The 20408-nt window shown below is 33.8% G+C and overlaps 1 long non-coding RNA gene across 1 annotated transcript; it reads right to left on the bottom strand.

The window, feature by feature from the left end:
* Positions 1–91: 91 nt before the first annotated feature.
* On the bottom strand, positions 92–18898 carry LOC127723569 (uncharacterized). Its single transcript, XR_007992132.1, has 3 exons — positions 18826–18898; positions 17524–17760; positions 92–197 (listed from the first exon to the last, which is right to left on the bottom strand). It is a non-coding gene; the product is annotated as an uncharacterized LOC127723569 (long non-coding RNA).
* Between the last annotated feature and the right edge of the window lie 1510 nt (positions 18899–20408).

The raw sequence follows: 20408 nt of genomic DNA, 5'->3' as shown, positions 1-20408 counted from the left end.
TTGATAGCCCTGTATGGTACGTAGTCAGCAACTTTTTCATCATCAGGGAATAAGTACTGCTTATGGTCAGTCGATGCTAACACTTGACCAAGCAGATTGACATCAATATATTCAGCTTTTAAAGATTGATTTTCATTCTCTATGACATTGTTCTTTATCTCTAGGGTTCTTTTATGCGTGTCGTAAACTAGAAAATCCTGTTGAAAAGAATAGATATTTTTAAATCATTTATAGCATATAATTATTTAACATTCCCAGTTCATCAAGCGAGAAGTTATTAAATAAACTGTTGACACAAAGATATGTTTCGCCTATCGGTATAAAATTCAGAAAAAAAACCTCAATCTGATGGACAGCAACATTGCTGATTAGTTCAGTCACTGGACCATGATCTAGTTGGCAGGACCTCAAAATCGTCGACAAACTGAGATGTACAGACAGTAGTGTAACTTTGTAGAAAATATCGATGTCTATTGTAAGTAATTCGTATCAAACTGACTTATGCAGAAAACTTAACATTGAAAATTGCTAATTAATTCAAATTCACTGGACCATGCCCTAGGGGGCAGAGCCTCAAAATAGTCGATAAACTGATATGTACTGATAGTAATGCAACTTTAAACAAAATAATATTGATCTGTCGCAAGTAGTTCTTATCAAACTGACTTAAGCAGACAACTTCATCATTGAAAATTGCTAATTAATTCAAAGTCACTGGACCATGCCCTAAGGGGCAGGGCCTAAAAATAGTCGTCAAACTGATATGCAGGACAAGGCCTCAAAGTTAGTCACCAAACTGATACGAACTGATAGTAATGCAACTTTATACAAAATATTATTGATCTATCACAAGTAGATCCTATCAAACTAAATTAAGCAGAAAACTAAACATTGAAAATTGCTAATTAATTAATAGTCACTCGACCATGCCCTAAGGGACAAGGCCTTACATTAGTCGTCAAACTAATATGTACTGATAGTAAGCCAACTTTATATAAAATATCATTGATCTATCACAAGTTGTTCCTATCAGACTAACTTAAGCAGAAAACGTAACAATTGTTGCCAGAAAAGCAATCATTATATCTTGTTTTCCGCATCCCTGGCTTTCAAATGTTTACGTGTGAGAAATGCGCTTCGAACAAACGAAATTTACATGGTATTATTTCATTTGTAGACGGAGAGCAGCGATTATCTGTAGTACTAGTTATAATCAAAAGTACCCATGAAGCTGTGGAAAACAATATTTGAAGTCAGGTAAGGTTAAATTCTTCTTATTTTCATTATATTCTACGTTTTGCTGACAAGTGAAGTTTTGTGGTAGTGATTCCTAATAGCCATATGGTTTTAATTGCATTTCATGCAATTTTTACTACTTAAAAATAATCAATATATAACTGAGAATTAATTTACAGTTCCATACATTCCAGTAACTAAAGACCTACCTAGTCCACTTGTTTTGAACTCTGGTGTATAATTTTTCCATTTGCAATCATACCACATCTACTTATTTTTACACTTGTCCCGCAAAATTGAATTTGGTCAATGAACGATGCAATTAAGGTCAACGACAAAAGACCCTGCAAGAACATGCATCTTACAAATATTCTATAGACCACTATATATTGACTTCTGTACATTTTTATTTAACGGATATTGTCCAAATAGAATCCAGTATATCACCGATTGTACATAGCTTTTTGAGTAATTAAAGTTATAATTAAGGAATGTTTATGAAGAAATAACATCAGAAATTCTATGTAGGCAGAATGCGGTAAATGTTTTGCACATTTTTGGATATCTTGCTTATTTCTAAGATTTGTTTCAATAATCCAATTTTTTTAAGTGCAGTGTTTTAGAGCATTGTAAATCTAAATTGTTATGCAATCATACATGTACAATTGCTAAATAAAAACCCTAAGGGGACATTTCAAGAACACTTTTATAAATGAAAAGGCTGATTATTGTTATATAAACAAATCTGTGTTATAATCTGAATAATTACACTGTACTTATTAATCATAGTGATGTACATATTAGTGTGCTAAAATTTAGTAAACCTCTTTTTAGCAATGACTCAATTATTGATAAAAAATTGTTAAAAAAAAGTCAATTTCCTTACACATAATTAGTTGTTTTTTCTTGATTTTAGTTATATATATTAAAAAAAAACACATACCAAATTCTTTGGCTTCGTGTTCACAGTTAGACCAATTGAGACAAAATGGCAAGTTAATAGATATTTAGGAATATCATCTATAAATCTCATTGAGAAAGCCCTATGTGTCTTCATGTGTGTTTTAGAGTTGAATTGCTGGATTGATACTTTCTCAGATTTACACACTGTATACTAAGAATCTCAAACAATCTTAAGTGAACTTATAAATTAAAAAACTATGTCTAATTTATTTCTTTAATGTATTGCTTTAGTGATTTATCACTGAATCCTCTAAGATTCCAGTCAGTATTTCATATTACCCAGTATTGCCAAGTATTACCCATTAAAATCCAGTAAAACCCGGGTTTTCCCAGTATTTCCCACTGGGCTGGGCAGTACTCATAAAGCCCGGGTTTTTGCCAACCCTGTTGAAAATACAATTTGAAATCGAGATGTCTTCAAATTTTCATGTGTGAGATTTCCAATTTAATGTAGCAATATATCAGCAGCACCTGCGCTATATTCCAGGGCTTTTTTCTTATGAAATTTCCTTAAAAATGGGATGCTGCTGAGAAGAAAGCTATTTAGTCAGGTGTTTTCATTCTCATTTATTAGAACAAATTTGGGAATTAAATTAAAATTGACTCATATATGTAACCATTTTCTAAACAATAAGGGTAATTATTCATTTAAGATTGAACTACTTAATGAAAATAGTTTATTTATTTGATTTTCAATAGTTTATGCTGACAAACATAATTCCTAAGCATGGGGGTCGAGTGTTATAAGACGTTCGTCTACTGTATCACTAGCCTATCATCAACGAGGTTTTTTATTTTAATTTTTTTCGGCTTGGAGCGTTCCTGATGAAGGTAAATCCAGAAAATGCTTCGCACCCATGAAATTTATAACGTATTGTTTTCATATTTAAGTTCGAACCTCAGAAGTGGCAGGCGCCTTCGACTCCAATCTAAATTGATTAGGGTTGCCACTTTTAATGCCAGCTTCCTCTACAATATAAAACTATCCGCCACGAAATAGCCTATAGTGCCGAAAGTGGCGTGTTAAACACCAAATATCAATAAATCAAACAATCCTTTTTTGTGTATCCATATCAACGCTCTGAATTAAAAGATACTAACCAAGAAACAACAAACCCTGTATAGACAGGGGATAATTGTCTGATAATCATACCATATTCCCTTGTTTTATTTTTATGTACATTGGTACTTTAAAGTAGCAGGAGCGAGTCCCACTGTGTTCAGTTACCATTTGATTTTCTGGGAAGGGGACTTCAAGGTTTTTGAAAATGGATAACTTGCCCTGGTAAGAACTAAACATAAGTAACTTTGCTCAAGGCAGTATAGAAATAAACATTCTGCAACACAAAATGCAGGAAACAAATGTGTACCAAAGTTAAAATAAACGATCAATCTGTAAAAATCCCCCTGCTCCTCCTTCATCCCCACATATAAAATGGTCGTTCCCTAGATACGTCAATTGTATTGTATATTATGATATATACATGAAAACTGGGGGTGATCTAAGGTGCTCCGGAAGGGTAAGTAGATCCTGCTCCACATGTTGCACTTTCGTGTTGCTCATGTTAGTACAAACACGGTAATAAATCTAATTCGGTAGGTCACATTCGGGGAAAAGGGGACAGGATTGTATTGATATTCCATAACGGTTAACCAACTCGTGATGGCGTCCGTAAAATTTACGAAGAGATCGTTTCAACTTCACCTCTTGGAACTCTTCGTTTGATAGCTTTCTTGTGAATAGAAACCCTGTATCAAGGAAATCATGATAAGAAATACAAGCCCTGGAATATCGTATCAATTGGAAGATATATACTCCGTATGCATTTATTTGTTTACAGGTTCAACTATTCGTTTTTCATTATAACGATCAGACATCCTCGTAAGAAAGATCGTCCTATTATCTAGACATTTTATATTATTCAAATAACACCAAACACACACAAGTATTTGCGTCGTTGTTCTGCTGAAATAGTGAATTGTAAATCTGTGTTATCTTTGAATAAATAGCTGTCTGTGACACAATTTTTTGATACAGTTATAGCTTGTAACTTTCCGTTTGACAAACAATGCACCAGGTGTATAAAATTATGTTCTTTTGAATCCTAATTCTCCGACTGCGCTGTCCAAAAATGTCTATCTAGTTCCTGTGCTTGACATTCCACTAAATAATATATATTCACTGATTGGTTCACAAAGAAATTTAGCAAAGTATAAAATGAGGTGATTTTTGATTTTTTCAGACAAGCATCTATATATATTGAGACTAAACTTCATTCCTACTGGTGCTTGGAAGAAATTATCTACTGAATGTAAAGTTTTTCGTGGACATGTAACATCAGACACAACAACATAAGTTCGTTTAGAAAAAAATGATCGTGGCATTGGATTTGACAGCACTGTATGGTACAAAGTCAGCAACGATTTCGTCTCCTTGGAATAAGTACTGTCCTTAGTCAGTTGATTCTAGAAATTCACCAAGCACATTGATATCTATATATTCAGATAGAAAACATTGATTTACATTTCTCAACATGCTGTATTTATAATGTAATGTTTCTTTGTGTCCGTCGTAAAAATGATAATCCTGAAAAAAAAAGAATAATGGAGCAGTAGTTTATAATCGGTGGGAATCAGCAAATGATAGCAGTTATATTAAGATACATAAATATGAAAATTACAATGACACTTTATAAATGTTTAGTTTTTGAAGGGCAACCAACATTTTGCAACACTTCATCTAAAATACGACTATAGTAAGGTGCTATGGAAAGGGTCACTTTCTGTAAGTGTATCCCTTTGGTTTTTATCAAAATACAAAGTATGACATAAATGCAGCTTAGAAGTAACTACATATACATTTTAGTTCTAAGAGTTTGTTGTGAGTTCCTTTCTCGATCTTTTGAAGTAACGGTGAGTGTATTCTACTTCCAGCAGATTAATAATATACGACTTCAGGTCTGTAAGGAGGTTCCTCTTTGTCCATCCACTGTAACATTATTCCAGCGATACCTTTACCAGCGTATTCTTTGGAGACTTTCACTGCCCTAGTCACTACACTACACTTATTTCGTCATCTAAGGTGGTTATTTAAGTAAATCCTACCTGAAACATGCAATCGGTGGTTTGATTGAACTACTTAAACGTTGAGTTTCCGGTACGGATGTGAACATGCATGATAAAAAAGCCCTAACCACAATTTAAGAACTATTCTTAAGGGAATCTGTACAGGTGGCCAGCTGCAAGGCTGAATTTTGTTCCTATCAAAATACCCATATTCCAGTGTCATTCTAAATTTCCCAACCTTCATCATTTGTTCATCCCGGTCGACCACCTATTGCAGGATCTACCTATCGTATTAATTGTAAATTTGAATTTTCCATGATTGAAATATTTGCCACTGGACGTTAAAAAAACCAATCAATCATTCCTTTTTCTATTATGGTACAATAATCGTGCACACATTTCAATATGCATACCAGATGAGGAAATGGTATAAATAAATGAACTCGAACAGTAAAGCAAAACAATAACACAAAATCTATCAAGCAGTAAAAACACATGCAGATATAGAAATTAGAAGATGTGGTATGATTGCCAATGAGACAGTCACATACAAAATGTGGCGGGATTACACTAGTTTGAAGGCGCCAACCCTCCCCTTACCTGGGACATTGATATAACAGAACAACATATGAACAAACTATAAAAATCAGTTTAAAAGGACTTTACTCATCAGATCGATACAAAGCAGAAATACATCTAACAAAACCAAAGACCGGAAGTGGCATGTACATATTAGAAAACGAAACAAAAATGCATAGAAAAATTTGAGAAGATGTAAAAAAGATTGACGGGCGGGAATTTCGACTGCCACTTGAAAAGATAGGTATTTTGGACTGGGGCTAACTCGTCCAAAGTATTAATAAGTGGTGAATAAATATATCAGAGACTTTCAAACATGTCAATGATCCGCCACTAAAAACAAATTAAAAAACCGACAAAAAAATCTGCCTTGCAATCAGTACATTTTTGGGGGGAAATTTACCTTTTTATGTTTTCAATAGACGACAAAATGTTCGGAAAAAAGAAAAATTTTCCCCTAAATTGCACCGATTATATGTTTTATTTTACTTCTTTTGGTTGCTCTTGCTTGACTGAGTACCAGGAGGTTCGACTATAGAGTAGGTAACCTGTTGAAAAAATGTTAAATCTGGAGTGAAAAGTCGGTAATATGAAAATAGTCGGTGCCTTTATGTCCAATCATTGTTCATTTGCCATTTTATCATGTTTACTGGTATTCGCATTTGTAAACTTAGTTTTGGATTTTTAAATATTTTGGCCTCGAGCATCATTGAAGAGACATTAATTGTAGAAATGCGCATTTGGTGCAAAAAAACTGGTACCATTAATGTTATTACAGTTTCAAATGTCCAAATTAAGCTAAGCATCATTAACAGTTTGTTACAAATATGCATAGGTAGATGTTTAAAGAAGTTCGCTACTCCTTGTTTTTGACCTTTGTCAGATAACCGGAATCCTCTAGATTTATCAATGTATTACCAATAAAAAAATTGCCTGATAACCCCTACTTTTTCTTTCATAATTTTATAACATATAGTCTAAAAGCCATTTTCCAAAATCATATTTAAAAATCCTTTTTTTCCATTTTTTTTTAGATAAAAAAGATGACCGTGTTAAATGTATGAAAAAAATAGAGAGAATCATTTCCCCCCAAATTTTCAATTGATTATATTTCAAAAACTCGGACAGGGACCTATTATTTTTCTGCTTTTTAAGTTCCTTTATATATAAACTATCAATTTATTACAGTTTTTTTTTAAAAAGCTTGTTATTTTGAAACAGAGAAGCGAACATCCTAAAGGACGAAGTCTAATGTTAAATGATACTGTTTTTACTGTAACGTTTGGCCACCCCCCCCCCCCCCCCTTCTTTAAAAATATACTTATATTAAAATAAAAAGATGTGGTATGATAAAACATCTGTATAACATATAGTCTCTATAATGTAGAAGTTAGCTTTTGGTTATTGTTCTGCCTTCATCAATAATCAAAACCCATACAGCATAGCAAGCTATAAAAGGCTAAGACGTGACAAATTCAAAAAAGAAAATTAATGGCATGATTAACGTACAAAGCAATAAACGAAAAACAAATAGGATATACAACAATAAACAACAACAACTTCATAAATTACAGACTCCCGACTTGGGACAGGAACATACAGAATGTTAGCTCAGTAACACGGATTATGTCATCTCGGTTGAAACTGGTTATTACAAATCTGAGTATCCGTTGAAATGAATAAGTGATTGTAAAATACAAGCGTTAGAATGACAGATTTTTCTTGAACACTTTTGATTCTTCCTTTGGTTTCTTTTGCCTTTAATTGTCCTTTTGGTGGCTCCTTATACTGTTTATCATGTAGCTACAATGTAATTTAAGGAAGTAATTAGGGAAATCAGCAAAAATTGTGATTTGAAGACAGCTGAATTGTGTATTTGCTTGGTCTACGTAAAACGTATCTGTAGGTTTTAGTTTTGCAAATTAAGTTTACCTATCACCTAAATAGTAAAACTAATATTGACATTGGCTGAGCTTCAGAGTATACGTATGCGACAACGTTTTTACAACATTGGCGTTTATATCTAAAACTTGAGAGTTATCAATCCGAAAATAACATATGAGTAAAAGTTCGACTTTCTTTAGATTTCAATGTTGAATTCCGTCAAAAATATCACATATATAAGAAGATGTGGTATAAGGGGCAAATGAGACAACTCTTCATCCAAGTCACAATGTGTAAAAAAGTATTCAATTATAGGTCAAAGTACAGCCTTCAATACGGAGCCTTGGCTCATACCGAACAGCAAGCTATAAAGGGCCTCAAACCGCAGACTGCTTTAATGATTATGTTTTGCTTGTTTGCATTTAGATTCTGAACACAGCGATTATTGTCAAAAAATTCTACTCCAACCTAGAGTTAAATCCCTAATGCAAAGTTACTTCAATGAAAATAAGACTTAATATAATTTTGGTGTGGTGCTTCCGAAGATCTTTTGTGGATTTCCTTCAACAGGAAGGCTTGACCAGTAAAAAATAAAAGCAAAGATGTATATAATAGAAAAACGAAGGATATGGGGTATCTATCCATGACACAAAAACAGTACATGCACAGCAAACAGCACACAAAAAGCAAAAAAGAGCGATTTATTGCTGTTCTTCATTTCACAGTCACAGTGGGCCACTGCAAGTTTAAGACGGCCCTTAGCACCGGGGATAGCATGAAAGTATGTAGAATATATATTGGTAATTTAGATATCAAATGTAAAATGAATGACTGGTGATCCTTGTAGAAAACATTTTGACTGATAATTTTGAATAATACAAAATGTATGAATGAATTTTGAAATTTAGGGCATACCGGGTATATTGCCTGTTTCTCAGATATGAAGTACCTGGTTTGGTATATCCAAAGTTCCGGTACCAAGTACGGTCTGATGTGTAAATAACGGTATATTGATTTCCGCCTCCTCCCAATAAATGATTGAAAGTGAAAAATTTAACGTGAACAGGAATTGGGGCTAAGAATAGGTGGTGTGCGTCTTATTAAAATTTTAGAACACAAACTGGCCTGAAATTTAGTGAATGATGTGGTACACATAAGAGAAGTTATCTCAAGAATAAATACACCATTACTTTGAATAAACATAAGAGAATATACCTCAAGCACGGGGAAACTCCACACAGCACGAGAGACAAACTCCGTTAATATAATATGCATACTTGAATACTAGAGGGCTTTATGCTAAAAAGGGACAAAAAAGAAAAGCAAATACCACCTAAGGTCAACATTGCCTAAGTGACTTGAAACCTTAGTCAAAACATTTTAAAACAGAGATTTTGAGAAAGATATGTTATAAATAATCCAAGCTCCAAGCACCGACTAATGTTTTAATGATACCCTTAGGGACGAATAGCATTCGACTAACGGAGGCAGAAGTACCAGTAAATTAAAATATCATTGTGATTTTTGTCTAATATAAAAGGCTCCGTTTATAATTTTAATTTTTAGAAATATATATCGTTAATTATGAGACCCTATAAATTTTTACCTAGTAGTTCATCTTTATCTGACACAGATAAACCAGACAACATGCAACTTTAATTAATGCAAGAATAAATTTGATTTATTATAATGTTTGATTGATGGATGAATTGTTGTTTAACTGATTAACTGCCATAGCTCTAGATTGCAAAAAAAAAACAATAAATTTCATCAAAGGCGACAATAGTAGCCCTTTTCGAGATACAGACTTTAGAAAGTTTGATTTTATGAACGAAACCTTGCTAGAATTTAAGAAAAATTAATAGGACAGTATTTTGTAGTAAAAAAAGATATGTTCTCGTTGCTTTTCTTAACGTACTTTGTACTTATCTCCCTTGCCTATCAATTTTGCACTCAAACACACGTGTCTTATCACAGCGTAGAAAAGACTACTCAGTTCTGTTAGGGCTAAGAAAAATATTATTTTACCTGTTGTATAACGTAGAGTTACGAAAGCAGGGTTATTGTCATGGTGTAGTTTTTATTTTTAAGTCGTTATAACGACTTAGCTTACTTTACTCGTTATAACGACTTAGCTTACTTTACTCGTTATAACGATTTATTAGCTAAGTCGTTATAACGACTTTAAAAAAAACTACACCCTGTCACTAACCGGCTTCCGTACAGAGTGCACGAAGAGTCTAGTAAAAAAAATACCAGCTGCACACATCGACCAATCAAGATTAGCCATACTCTTAATTCTGAATGCCATGTTATCTTATCTTCATAAAATGGCTGCGCCTATAACATTTAATGGTTGATTGAAACCCGTACGTTCCTTGTTCAGCAATTAATATTGAAAGTATATGCAGGACAATAACATGCATACTATTTCCATTCGTTCAGTTGGTTGATATTGTCGAAAGTTCGGTATTATTATTAATACCTTTATGTGCATGTAAAATGTAATGAGATAAAGATCTATGCTGGTTTGTACTAGACAGACACGGTAAGATAACATCCCACAATAAAACATATTACTGTACTCAGAAATATGTAAATATATATATATACATATATATAGCGATGGACATAGTGCAGGCGGTGTTGTCTCGATATCCCAAAAGCATGAGTGCGAATCCCGGCGAGGGAAAAACAAAAATTTGTTTCCGCAAATTTACAGATTTAACATTGTTGTGCTGATATTTAGAGTAGTTATGAATATAAAATGTGTTTTCAGCCGTGTGTCACCTTCACTAGTGATCCAATGGATGGATCTGTCGTAGAGTTGTCACTTGTTTAGACATACTTATCAAAATAATTTTTGTGTCACTTTATCATATGATCCATTACGATAAATATTGAGCTAATCTGCAATCAATCCCATCTTCATGCCTACTATATCATGTACTGTGTTACAACTCTAGATTCTACTGACCAGGATAGGTAACACTAGGCCACCGAAAGCTAAATTATTAGTTTAGTCTAGGTGGCTGAGTGGTCTAGAGCGATGGACACAGAGCAGGCGGTGTTGTCTCGATATCTCAAAAGCATGAGTTCGAATCCCGGCGAGGGAAGAACAAAAATTTGCTTCCGCAAATTTGCAGATTTAACATTGTTGTGCTAATATTTAGAGCAGTTATGAATAAAAAATGTGTTTTCAGCCGTGTATCACCTTCACTAGTGATCCAATGGATGGATCTGTCGTAGAGTTGTCACTTGTTTTGACGTACTTATACATATATATATATATATGTTGGATTTGCAAATTTGCCTTGGCAAATTTTTCTCCCCTCAGTGGGTACGAATCTTTGCTCCTATGACATTGTGGCAACTTGCACTGTGTCTAGCGCCATAGATCCAACGCCCTAGACTACTCGACCAACTAGGCTTGTACATAAAGAGGAGATACTAGCAAACATGATAAATATCATACGGTAAAACATTCAACCTCCACCATCAACAATTCGCTCTTCCGAAAAGTGGACATACAAAAACTAACAACAACAAAAAAAAACATGGACCAGATAGACTAACTTCGTACAGGCACAAACTATTGTGTGGTTCAACCCAGTTTTACGTGTGCGGCACTGTGCAGAAACCACCCATTTTCTTTTCTAGACCATTTGTCTTAAAACTAAAACACACAATAAAAAACATACACATTGCGACTATTAAAATGATGATCACAAAATAGACTATTTTCATATAACCGACTTTTGACTGCGGATTATAATTTTTTCGACAGGTTACCTACTCTGCAGTGTTTTATACGTACAAAATGTTTTATTTTACTTCTTTTCGTTGCTCTTATTTGACCGAATACCAGATGTCCTACCACAGAGTACGTAATCTGTCGAAAAATTATATAATACGGAGTCAAAAGTCTGCAGTATGAAAATGGCATATTGAACAAGGAGATAAACAAGAGGAACATCTGTGCCTGTATTGCTCACCTTTTAGAAACTTGCTGCTAATTAGGACCTTTATATGGATATACCTGTTATTCTTTGAGTAGCTGATCAGTTATACGTTTAATCTTGCTCTTGTAGTGTTTGAGAGCAGAAGCCAAACTGCATAAAACAGTAAAAATCAACATTTCAGGGGCAACAACTCCAAAACAGATTGTCAAATTTTCAGAAATTTTCAGAGTATATAGATCTTGTCATGCTGATCAGTTTTGCATTTACATTTTTAACGTTGACTAGCTCCTATGGGTCTTCGAGATGACAGCAAATAATTTAAAAAAGTGCTTATTTCCGGGGAGAATAACTCAAAAAAAAGAAAACAGATTTTTCAGGGTACATAGATCTTGTTGTGTTGATCATTTTTTTTCAATTTATAATTTAACCTACTTTTAAGATTAAAGCAATAAAAAACTGGGAAAATTGGAAAATAATGGTTTTTCCGGGGCAGTTTCTCAAAACAATTAGTTGGGATTGTCTCCAGTTTAAGCATTGATTTATTATGTCATTCAAACCATCATTGCAATTTACCCTTTCAACCTAGATCTTACAGTTATTATATAGCATAACAGTCCAAAAACTGTGATAATTGGTAAATACTACTTACATTTCGGGGCAATAACTCATTTAGGAGCTCGGATTTTTCTAAAACTTTTCAGATAGATAGAACTTGCCATGTGAATAATTTTTGAATTTTTCAGATTAGCTTGGCTACGAAAGTTTTCGAAACAGTAGCAAAGAACTGTCAACATATCAAACTATCAACATTGTAGGGCCAATAACACCAAAACATGTAAATAGATTATTCATAAATGTTCAAGGTAGATAATACATGTAGCTTGTTGTGCCATTTTCCCCAGTAAGTTTTCTATTATTCCTATACTTTTCGAGATATCAATCAAACTACAATTTTACCCCTATGTTCAATTCTTGGCCACGGTGGCCATGTTGTTTAATCAACCTGGACGAAAATCACACATTTCATAGTGGATAAAGTGGATGAAACAGACAAACTTTGATGTCAGTCCATTGAACAGTTTCGGTACTGAAGAGTTTTAAAGAAAAAATCCGGACAACAGATCTAGACGGAGGGATGACGGACGCCAAGGGATGGCAGAAGCTGACATTGCCTTTGTCAAATTGATTGAAAAGCAGGGTCATTATATGTTCGCTACTACAAGAAGCTTACATTGTGTGACGATATGGACCTCATCTTTTAACTTTAGTTTTTTGTTTGGGAACTAGCTCATAAAAACACGTCTTACATGAACGACATTTATTATCAAAAGTAAACAAAAAGGCGTTTCTGGACATATGTGTAAAAATAAATGTCTATGTATGTGTGGAAAAATTGTGTTATAAAGTGAATATTTGTCCGTATAAGTCATTGGTCTTAATGATCTCATAATTCATCAAATTTGTACAGTCACATTGACGAATAACAACCACGTATCCAGTACTCGTGTACTCAGAAAAAAAATTAATTGTGTCTTAAAACCTTCACAGATACTTCTCAAAATTTTGTACATTTCTTCTTAAAAGCTTTATAAGGTTTCTCCACCATGTGACGATATGGGCTTCGTCATTCAACTTAAAGTTTCGGTTTTTGAACTAGCTCATTAAACCCACACGTCTTAAATGAACGACATTTATTATCAGAGAGAGAGAGTAAACAACAAGGCGTTCTCAGACATCACTTGTACAATTCCGTATAAACATATGAAACAGAATTACACATATAATATATATATATATATCTAAATTCATGTATAGAACAATTCCTCTCTGTCAAATTGATTGTAAAGCAGAATCAAGTAATGTGCTCGTTACTACAGGAAACGTACGAAGGTAGCCATATATGATGATTTGATACTGCTGCTCATGAAAAACTTATATAAATAGAAACTACACAAAAAGGTGTATCCGATTACCTTTTTTCATTACAGTTTGTGTTTATTCTTCTTCTGACACTTACTACACTTATGTCATAAGATACCGTTCTTTTAAATCCAAATTCTTCGATGGCGCTGTCCAAAAACGTCCAACTAGTTCCTTTGCTTGATATACCTTGAAGTACTATATATTCACTCATTGACCGACAAAGAAACTTAGCAAAGTGTAAAATGAGGTGCTCTTTGATATTCTCAGACAAACAGCCATAAACGTTGAAAATAAGAACCATTCCAATTGGTGCTTGAAAGCAATTTCTTTTTGAAAGTAAAGTTCTTTGTGGAAAACCTAAATCAGACACCACAACCGCAGTTCGTTTTGAAACGATCAGATGAGCATTAGATTTGATAGCCCTGTATGGTACGTAGTCAGCAACTATTTCATCATCAGGGAATAAGTACTGCTTATGGTCAGTCGATGCTAATACTTGACCAAGCAGATTGACATCAATATATTCAGCTTTTAAAGATTGATTTTCATTCTCTATGACATTGTACTTTATCTCTAGGGTTCTTTTAAGCGTGTCGTAAAATACAAAATCCTGTTGAAAAGAATAGATATTTTTAAATCATTTATAGCATATAATTATTTAACATTCCCAGTTCATCAAGCGAGAAGTTATTAAATAAACTGTTGACACAAAGATAGTTTCGCCTATCGGTATACAATTCAGAAAAGAAACCCCAATCTGATGGACAGCAACATTGCTGATTAGTTCAGTAACTGGACCATGATCTAGTTGGCAGGACCTCAAAATCGTCGACAAACTGAGATGTACAGACAGTAGTGTAACTTTGTAGAAAATATCGTTGTCTATTGTAAGTAATTCCTATCAAACTGACTTATGCAGAAAACTTAACATTGAAAATTGCTAATTAATTCAAATTTACTGGACCATGCCCTAGGGGGCAGAGCCTCAAAATAGTCGATAAACTGATATGTACTTATAGTGATGCAACTTTAAACAAAATATCATTGATCTGTCACAAGTAGTTCTTATCAAACTGACTTAAGCAGACAACTTCATCATTGAAAATTGCTAATTAATTCAAAGTCACTGGACCATGCCCTAAGGAGCAGGGCCTAAAAATAGTCGTCAAACTGATATGTACTGACAGTAATGCAACTTTATAGAAAATATCATTGATCTGTCACAAAGAGTTCTTATCAAAATGTCTTAGCAGAAAACTTCCTTATTAATTGAAAGTTGCTGGACCATGACCAAGAGGACAGGGTCTCGAAATAGTCATCAAACTGATACGAACTGATAGTTATGCAACTTCATACAAAATATCATTGATCTATCACAAGCAGATCCTATCAAACTAACTTAAGCAGAAAACGTAACATTGAAAATTGCTGATTAATTCAATGTCAGTGGGCCATGCCCTAAGAGGACAGGGCCTCGAAATACTCATCAAACTGATACGAACTGATAGTAATGCAACTTCATACAAAATATCATTGATCTATCACAAGTAGATCCTATCAAACTAACTTAGGCAGAAAACGTAGCATTGAAAATAGCTAATTATTTCAAAGTCACTGGACCATGCCCTAGGAGGACAGAGCCTAAAATTAGTTAACAAACTGATATGTACTGATAGTAATGCAACTTTTTACAAAATATTATTGATCTATCACAAGTAGATCCTATCAAACTAAATTAAGCAGAAAACTTTACTTTGAAAATTGCTAATTAATTAATAGTCACTGGACCATGCCCTAAGGGACAAGGCCTTAAATTAGTCGTCAAACTAATATGCCAACTTTATATAAAATATCATTGATCTATCACAAGTAGTTCCTATCAGACTAACTTAAGCAGAAAACTTAACAATTGTTGCCAAAAAGCAATCATTATATTTTGTTTTCTGCATCCCTGGCTTTCAAATGTTTACGTGTGAGTGTGCCTAATGAAACCAAATCCAGAAATGCGCTTCGAAAAAACGAAATTTACATGGTATTATTACATTTGTAGACGGAGAGCAGCGATTATCTGTAGTACTAGTTATAATCAAAAGTACCCACGGAACTTAGGAAAACCATATTTGTCGGGTAAGGTTAAATTCTTCTTATGTTCATTATATTCTACGTTTTGCTGACAAGTGAAGTTTTGTGGTAGTGATTCCTAATAGCCATAGGGTTTGAATTGCATTTCATGCAATTTTTACAAAAAAAATCAATATATAGACCGTTTACAGTTCCATACATCCCAGTAACAAAAGACCTACCTAGTCCACTTGTTTTGAACTCTGGTGTATAGTCTCCGATTTGCAATCATACCACGTCTACTTATTTTTACACTTGTCCCGCAAAATTGAATTTGGTCAATGAACGATGCAATTAAGGTCAACGACAAAAGACCGTGCCAGAACATGCATCTTACAAATATTCTATAGACCACTATATATTGACTTCTGTACATTTTTGTTTAACGGATATTGTCTAAATAGAATCCAGTATATCACCGAGTGTACATAGCTTTTTGAGTAATTTAAATTATAATTAAGGAATGTTTATGAAGAAATAACATCAGAAATGTGGCGCACACTGAACGCTGGTTATTAAAAAATGTGCACCACATTTTTGAGTTTTTTTTTAATACACAGAAAAAATATTATAGTCATTCCTGATAATTTGATTATAAATTCCATTTTTAAGGAGTGAATCATAAAAAACGTTGATGATGTCACGGTCACATGGCAAAATCATGTCTATGAGCATTGTCGTCATTTATAGAGTTATTGGTAACAGCATAGGCGTGACAGAAGGGTACGCACTTAGTTTTTTTTTTTCAATTAAGTTCTTTTCACTACACTGATATGTGAGAAACGTGCCGTGTAAAATTTTTAGAATGCTTTGTGCTTTTTATCACTGAGTAGTTTCTTATTTAAAAAGGAGAAATAATTTAACGGTTGATGTAGTATCAGAAACAGGATAGTCATGCATTTCATTTACGCCAATTGAAATTAGTTATTTTAAAAAATGTTACATAGAATAATAGAAACTGTCATTTTTCGTTAGTTATTCTAAAATAGTTCATTTTGCATATTTCAAGGCAATCAGAAAACAGGGGGGAAAAATCTAAATTTGTTATTCTGACACTGTACGCACATAAATTACGCAAACATTCGACTAAAATATATTTAAATCTAATAAAAATAGATCGTAATCGTGTTTGTTATTGATTTAAAGAATCATAAATGTTACATACTTTCATTTAAACACTTACAGTTTCTCATTAACCATAAAAATTTAGCATAGATGTACCGGAAATTCGACATTTTTTATACCAAGTTTTGTTCAAATACTATTTAAGCCTGCAAAACAACCGGTCAACGAAGGTTGCCAAGTGGTCATGGCAATAGTTCACATCTAACTTTGGTCCAAGTGAGCTGTTTCCATTCTCAATTTTAACAAGAGGGTGGGGTAAGATTTGTTAAATTTTATATGAGAGTTTATTGTTTCATTCTAACAATTATTTACCTTTCAATGCTAAAAGTTTAGTACTTTGTTTTATTTGAGACGACCCCCTCTCATGTCAGAGTAGGTGTAAACAGTCGGTACCGAGACTTTCTGTGAAATTCTAGTAGGCTAAATGTCAATCAGACAATTACCAAATAAAAATGATGGATTATATCTTTCTTCTCTCCTCAATTGTGCCGAAATGCTTTTTGGTTTTGAGTATCATCTGTCACAGTCTGAAATTTACCTGTATTTTAGCTAAAAAAAAATAAGAACAAGAAATCAAATTATTTCCCTGCCTACCCCATTTTGTCAGCATGGAGGTGGGAAACAAGCATATATATTTCTTTTTGGTCTAACTTGATAAACATACTTGTTGTGATATTTTGTTGTATGTTCCTTTGTTAATCAGTTGAAGTAGTGGTGAGTGTGTTCTATTTCCTGTAATTTTATGCCATATTACTTACGGTCGGTAAAGAGGTTCTCCTATATCCATCCATTTCAACATTATTTCAGCAATTCCTTTACCAGCGTATTCTTTGGAGTCTCTAACTGCCCTAGTAACTATACTTCTCCCATCATCTACAGTTGTCATTAAAGTAAATCCTACCTAAAGTATGAAATATCTTTTTAATATCAACACAAAATATGTTATACCTTATAATTTCAGGATCCTAATTTGACACTTTTTCATATTTTTATATCAAAAACAACCAATTGATAAAAATACTTAAGAAGCCCAATCAAAAACTATCAGTTTAAGAAAAATACAAACAAAAGTCAACCATTAAACAGAGAACGAAAGATAAGCCACACGGTCCCCATAAAAACTGTAATGGTCTCGTCCATTGACGAAGAGTCAGCAGTTTCTGTTCCACAAGTGACATACGACAGGTAATTCCTATTTAGATTCGTTGAACATATCTGGTTTGAATAAATTACCAAAATTTATAATCTGAAATATTGGGATTTATCAGGACAAGAAAATAATTATTGTTAGGCACTGATAACCAAACCAAAGGTCATCAGTAATGAGATAAGAGAAGAGAGAATATTTGTAAATTATGATAGTTTATACACCAATTTTTTAAAGACATATAAAGGTTTTAAAAATGCATTTTTAATTGTTTGAAGTGTTTACAAACATTCAATTGTCATAAAATAGACCTTATCGACATGTATTCAAATCCGGATAAGTTATAAATTACACAAATTTGTCATGACGTCATAAACCAGTTGGAGCTTACAGAAAAATGTAAAATTCCTTTCTTAAATAAGTATGGCGTAAGATTTGCTTACCCTTCCGGAGTACCTTAGATAACCCCGGTTTTTGTGTGGGATTCGTGTTGCTCAGTCTTTAGTTTTTGATGTAGTGTTTGTCTTTATGTCGATTTTCGTTTTTTGCCATGATTTTTTTTCTGTTGCTCTTCGATTTTTTGGATTCTCCCTTTAATATCTTCCGCTTCTTTTCTAAATCATGCATTGTTTATGATTGAATAAATAGAAGAATGAACATAAGTTTTGACGAAGTTAAAAGATCAAACGGATAAAAGTAATGACAAACAATAAAACATCACGTGGAACGCATATACTGGGTTCATGACTTTTATCTTTTTTAGAAGACTGGTCTTAATATCTAAATATTTTGGTTCTTGAAATTAAAATATGATCATACAAATTTATCTCCGATGACAGCAGCATACATCTCGTTGTTTGGTAGATCAATTAACATATGGAAATAATCAGGAAGACAATCACTGCCTTTATATATCTCAGATGGGGGAAATATAGCCATCACTTTCTCATAGTCTTCTTTTGTCACCCTTTTAAATCTTATCAGGTTGCTGTCCATTGTGTTAACTTATACAGTTAAAGTTATGAAGTTCGTCTTTTATATCTGTCAAGATAAAGTAAGACTCCAATCATTGTGATTTTAGACAATTGAATACATCATGAATAGCTTACTTGTTCCTTTATTCCTATGGCTTCACACAGAGAATTATAAACAAGAATGAAAAGTAGCTAGCATTATCCCTTAATTTCTCATTCCGCTTCAAATATGACTATTTCTCGCGTAAATATAATTACTAATCTGTAACCGATTGCGTCCTATGTCCGATTGTGACGGTGGATGATGCATGCAGAAGACGCTTACCCTGTCGACGCACCCGGTCGACGCACCCGGTCGCGGTCCTTTTGAAGTCAATGCCCTTTCCTCCGGTTTTTGTTTGTTATCTTGATTCTTCTCTTTTTAATCGATTGACGAGATTTGACCATCGGTAAACTACTGTCGCCTTGGGGAATACAGGACTCCACGGTAGTTGGGTCTACTTCATACTTCGACTTACTCAGGACATAACACTGTCGGTCTGTATCGTTTGGAAATGCAATTTGAACTCGAGATATCTTTTAATATCCCTGTGTGAGATTTTCACTTTTATGTAGCAATATTCCAGCAGCACCTGTGCTATATTCCATTGTGTTAACTTATGCAGTTACAGTTATCAAGTTCGTCTTTTATATCTGTCAAGATAAAGTAAGACTCCAATCATTGTGATTTTAGACAATTGAATACATCATGAATAGCTTACTTGTTCCTTTATTCCTATGGCTTCACACAGAGAATTATAAACAAGAATGAAAAGTAGCTAGCATTATCCCTTAATTTCTCATTCCGCTTCAAACATGGCAATTTCTCACGTAAATATAATTACTAATCTGTAACCGATTGCGTCCTATGTCCGATTGTGACGGTGGATGATGCATGCATAACAGAGGACGCTTACCCTGTCGACGCACCCTGTCGACGCATCCTGTCGACGCACCCGGTCGCGGTCCTTTTGAAGTTGATGCGCTTCCTTCGGTTTTTGTTTGTTACCTTGATTCGTCTCTGTTCAATCGATTGACGAGATTTGACCATTGGTAAACTACTGTCGCCATGGAGAATACAGGACTCCACGGTAGTTGGGTCTACTTCATACTTCGACTTACTCAGGACATAACACTGTCGGTCTGTATCGTTTGGAAATGCAATTTGAAATCATCGAGATGACCTTAATTTTTCCTGTGTGAGATTTCCACTTTTATGTAGCAATATATTCCAGGGCTTTTTTTTTCTAATGAAATTTCCTTGAGAAGGGGTTGCTGTTGACAAGAAAGCTATTTGTTCAAGTGTTTTATTTGTCATTTCTCAGAACTCTTGTCGAACGCTTTCGTGATAAGGTTGACCGGATTTGAATATCTCTGCCCCAAATGACC

The sequence above is a fragment of the Mytilus californianus genome, unplaced genomic scaffold (genome assembly GCF_021869535.1).
Source record: "Mytilus californianus isolate M0D057914Y unplaced genomic scaffold, xbMytCali1.0.p SCAF_13, whole genome shotgun sequence".
Lineage (NCBI taxonomy): Eukaryota > Metazoa > Mollusca > Bivalvia > Mytilida > Mytilidae > Mytilus > Mytilus californianus.
This window is presented reverse-complemented; position numbering and strand designations above follow the sequence as displayed.